Source organism: Carlito syrichta, unplaced genomic scaffold (assembly GCF_000164805.1).
Source record: "Carlito syrichta isolate Samal-C Ts95f unplaced genomic scaffold, Tarsius_syrichta-2.0.1 Scaffold103403, whole genome shotgun sequence".
Taxonomy (NCBI): domain Eukaryota; kingdom Metazoa; phylum Chordata; class Mammalia; order Primates; family Tarsiidae; genus Carlito; species Carlito syrichta.
This window is the reverse complement of record NW_007047499.1, coordinates 49,722-55,211: the sequence shown is the minus strand read 5'-3', so window position 1 is coordinate 55,211 and position 5,490 is coordinate 49,722.

Here is a 5,490-nt window from a genome sequence, read left to right as displayed (position 1 = left end):
AGGCTGAGGCGGAAGGATCGCCGGAGCCCAGCAGGTCGAGGCTGCGGTGGCCGGGAGCGGCCACTGCACTCCAGTCTGGGTGACAGAGTGAGACTCCAACTCAAAAAAAAAAAACAAAAGAAAAGCAAACAAAAAAACCCTTCTTGTTATGACTGGAGTGCAAGAAGGTAGATTGCCATTATGCAGAGAATTTAATTAAGAGTCCTTTATTTATGCTGGTGACTGAGAGCAGACTATTGTCCTAAAGAGCTCTCGGCCCCGAGTGAAGCATGTGGGCTTATAAAGGCAAAAACCGCAAGGATACATAGCCACTTGGCAAGTCATAGCAACCATAAACTAGCAACTTAGCAACCAAAATGGAAACTTTTGATTGTTAGGGAGTTTTGATTAACTTTATGTCCCAGGCACAGTCGGTGACTGGAACAATTAGGGCAGTTACATTGAGACAAGGTGGAAGGACTACTATACAATGGAGTTACCTTGGTTAGGTCACAGAGTTACCTTGCTTAGGTCACTAACAAAATATAAGCTTATAATATGAGAATGTAACAATGGAGTTTTGCAAGGCATAACATTTGAGTTTAGTTAACAAAGCATACAATTACATGGAACTTGTGACTAGGGAGTTTCTAAACAGTCAGGAGAAACAGTTTATGGGAAACAGGAATGTGTGTCTGTGAGTACAAGAAACTTATTTTACTCACACATGGGGGAGGGGGGCTATATCTGGGTAGCAAGCAGCTAAGATGGAGGGTTTTTTTTTTAACAAAAATGCAGTTATTTATATTAAGCAAGCTATTACAGGCTATTATAAGTTTTACAGGCCGGGCTTGGTGGCTCAGCCTGTAATCCTGCACTTTGGGAGGCCAAGGTGACTGAATTACTTGAGCCAGCGGGTTCGAGACCTGCCTGGGCAACTTGGTGAGACCTCATCTCTACAATAAATCAAAAAAATTAGTCGGGTGTGGTAGCACACGCCTGTAGTTCTGGCTACTTGGAAGGTTGAGGCGGAAGGATTGCTGGAGCCCAGCAAATCGAGGCTGCAGTGGCCGGGAGCAGTCACTGTACTTCAGTCTGGGTGACAGAGTGAAACGCCAATCCAAAAATAAATAAATAAATAAGTTTTACAGACATTTCATTGCCACCCAGAGGTAGCAACTGGAATTTTAGATTATAAAACTCTGCAAGTAGGTATACAATGTGAGAGACAATTACTGGCATGATGGAAATAGCCCCCATTGCTGGTAGGCATCAAATTATATTGAGCCCTGAGATCTCTGTTGTTTCAGATGCTTCCCCCTTCTTTTGTACTGCTGTAAACAAAGTACCAGAGACCGAGTAATTGATAAAGAACAGACATTTTTATTCTCACAGTGCTAGAGCCTGAAAAGTCCAAAATCAAGGTGCCAGCAGATTCAGTGTTTGGTGAAAGCTTGTTCCTCATAATGGCACCCTCTAGGTGTCCCCATAGGGCAGAAGACTGGAAGAGAAAAAAATCCACTCCCTCAATCCCTTCATTAGCACCCTAGTCCCACCTCTTGAGGGCAGAGCCTTCATGACTTAATCATCTTTTAAGGGCCTCACCTATCACATTGGCGATTGTTTCAACATATGAATTCTGGGGAATGCCATTAGATCATAGCATAAGTGATATCAGAAAAATTTCACTAAAAAAGAAGATGAACCAAAAAATTAGCCGGGCATGGTAGCGTGTGCCTGTAGTTCCAGCTACTTGGAAGGCTGAGGTGGAAGGATCGCCAGAGCCAAGCAGTTCAAAGCTGTGGTGGCCAGGAGTGGCCACTACTCTCCAGTCTGGGTGACAGAGTGAGACTCTAACTCAAAAAAAAAAAAAAAAAGAAGAAGAAGATGAAAAATCCATTTTTCTGATACCATGAAAATGATATATTTAGAAATATGCTAGGAGGGCCAACTCTGGGAGAATGCACTGATTCATGATAAGGTAGCATCTCTATTTCTAGAAACCCCTGAGGAGATATAGATGAAAGGTTGGAGTTTTCACATTCTCCTCTCCCTGTACCAAAATGGGCTGCCTGGTTTCCTGATGGGGGCTCCACTGTAAAGGGTAGAATCTCATATGAAATGTTGCTATCATTCAACCAATGGATGGTAAAATTCTATTTGAAGAAGGCAAAGTTAAGTCCACAACATGTACTGAACTGAGTGTGGTATTCTTCACTGTTCAGAAAGAACTTGTTTCTCAGGGCAAAAATCTAGTTATTCATAGACAATTGGTCTGTAGCCAATGACCTTGCCATGTGATCAGGTAAATGAGCCCTTTGTAAAAGAACAACTAAGAAAACTCTGATGTGGATGATGCAATTGTGGAAGGACCTGTGGGAATACCAAAGGGGAATTAAAACCAGTCATGTAAGTGCCCACCAAAAGAACCCAGTTACTGGCTGGAATGCAAATGCGAATGATTTGGGTTGGCCTATAAGCACAGACATGAAAGATATATGAGATGAATAGACAAAGAGGAACACAAACCATACAATAACAGTCAGAACAAATATGTGTATATATCACTGTCACTTGCTAAAGACTTTTTCTACCCTCTTGAATCTGGGTCAGCCATCTTATTTGGCAAGCTGAACAACATCAAACATGAGGAGAAGTTTGAAAAGTGCTTGTGCATTAGAGCCTCTGTTTTAGAACCCTAAGACAAGCTGGTGAAGAGTTCCAGGCCAGTTTACTGGAAAATGAAAGATGTATAAAGCAGAGGTGAGCCTTACCAGCTAAGGCATCTCTCTATACCAGCTATCCTAATTACTAACAGACATGTGAGAGAAACCATCCTACATCATCTAGCCTCAGCCAAGCTGTCCTAGACCAAAAAAACCATCCAGCTAGTCTTCAAAATCATGAGGAATTATAAAGAGGTATTTTAAGCCACTACATTTTGAAACAGTTTGCTACACATCGAAATTTAACTAATGCAATCTTTTAGATATGTCATTGTGAAAGGAGCTAAATCAGTTAATAAAATCAAATTGCTGGCAATATAATAATATTAACCAACTTACTCCATTTTGTTTAAAACTTTCATCTTAGTTACCTGCCTGACCTAAGAATCAATGCCTACGTGTAATTACAGTAACGTTCCCATGACTGCAGACCCCCAGCTTTGTCTTCTTTGGGCAGGTTGTACTGACCGTTTCCTGCTGACTGTTACAGAACTCCTTCGCCATAAGTTCCATGTGATTGTATGCTTTATTTACTGAAATCAAATGTTATGCTTTAACATTTTCATATTTTGTTCTTATATTCTGTTAGTAACCTAACCAAGGTAACCCCATTGTATAATAAATCTTCTTCCTTATCTCTATGTAACTACCTTAAACTATGTCTTGATGGCAGAACTCCAGGGACTTTCTGGGCACTGACTATACCTATGACATGAAATAAATCAAAGCTCCCTAACAATCTAAGTTCCCATTTTAATTGCCAAGTTGTTAGTTAATAGTTGCTGTGGTTACTAAGTTGCTATGTAGTCAATACTGTAAATTTTATCTATAAAAGCTTGTCACAAACCACCAATTTGTCAAGAGTTATTTTTCCTGTCATTTGCCTGCTCTTGACCCACATGTCAATAAAACTCTAATTAATTAGAAAGTTTGCTGTCATGACTTCTCGCTTACTCGGTCATAACAATTGTACATAAATCTCTCCTGTTTCCTGCCATTTCCTAACCAGGAAAAGAAAGAAGGAAGCTTGGGTCTTTGCCAAGTTGGCTAGAACTGGGGATTGCAAGAGAGCTGGATTATCTGATGCTCCTTTGAGCTCTGTACCAGTTCATCACTCCTCACATAATGGCTCTTCTAGGGCTTAAGACTTTATCTACTTCTAAAGCTGAGAGCAGATAAGTGAGTCCAGTCCAGGGTGTCTCTGGGCAAATCATTCCATCATATACTTTTGTCAAAATAATAGATTTCATTCATAATGTGATTTTTTTTTTTAATCCGAGCACTACTTTTCCATTTTTTGAGGGTTTTTTTTTTGGGGGGGGTGGGAGTCTCACTCTGGCACTCAGGCTGGAGTGCAGGGGCATGCACCCTGCCACTGCAGCCTCGACCTGCTAGGCTCAGGCAATCCTTTTACCTCAGCCTTCCAAGTGGCTGGAACTATAAGCACGTGCTACCATACCCAGGCTGGTCTCAAAACCCTGAGATCAGGCAGTCCTCTTGTCCTGGCCTCCCAAAGTGCTGTAATTATAGGCTTGAGCAACCGTGTCCGGCCTTTTGAGTTCTTTATTTCAATTTAGGTTTTTTCTTTCTGTCATCTGAGGTTGGTTATAGAGAAAAGTAGCAACAACCTAAAGGTTCAGTATTAAGAAATATAAAATTAGTTGGTACAACTTTTAGCATTCAAATAATGATATGTTGCTTACACAAAGTATTACAGAACAAAATGTGTGAATGGTGGGGGATGCCTATAGTATATGCATCAAACATGATGTGGGAAGTTCTGCAGCAACATGTTGATCAACTTGGTCGTAGGCTCTGTAGAATAATGGGTATCTTTCCTGTTATTGAACTTGCTCTGTCGTCTTATTTTATGTAATAAACATTCTGTGCTTTTTGTTTGTTTTTTTGAGTTTGGAAACTCACTTTGTCACCCAGGCTGGAGTTCAGTGGCATGCTCACCACCACCCCAGCATCGACCTGCTGGGCTCTGGCGATCCTTCTGCCTCAGCCTTCCAAATAGCCGGAATTACAGGCATGCACTACCAGGCCCAGCTAATTTTTCATTTATTGTAGAGATGAGGTCTCGCCAAGTTGCTCAGGCTGGTCTTGAACTCACAAGCTCAGGAAATCCTCTCACCTCGGCCTCCCAAAGTACTGGGATTACAGGCTATGCCACCAAGCTTGGACAGTGCTTCTATAATTTAAAAAAAAAAACACAAAAGGAAAAACATTTCACAAAAATACTTTGGCTAAGATTTTAAAGTGATCTGATTTCACATTTTCTGATGCCCTAATCAATTCTTCATTGTTTTACTTTTTAGTCACACAAGTAATTATTTTTTCTAATATTTTTCAGTGAGAAAAAGACAATGATGAGTGAGATATTTTAAGTTAAAGTGGTTGAGTGTCTCAGGAAAGAATGGTTAAGATAGTGGAAAGCAGCAGAAAATTTTTACTTTATTTTATTACAGAAATGTGATGTGCAAGTGAGGATTAGGGGCATAAGTAGGCTGCATGCAGGTGAAATTTGAGCTTCTAAGCTGGCCTTACTCCTCCTGGTAATGACCCAAGTACCCTGCAGCAGAAAGTTTTTCAAAATAAGTAATAAAAATATTTATTTGGAGCCAGGCATAGTGGCTCACACCTGTAATCACAGCACTTAGGGAAGTAGAGGTGTGAGGGTTGCCTGAGCCCAGAAGCTCAAGACCAGCCTGGGCAACTTGGTAAGACCTTGTCTCTACAATAAAAATTTTTAAAATAGCCAGGCGTGATGGTACATGCCTGT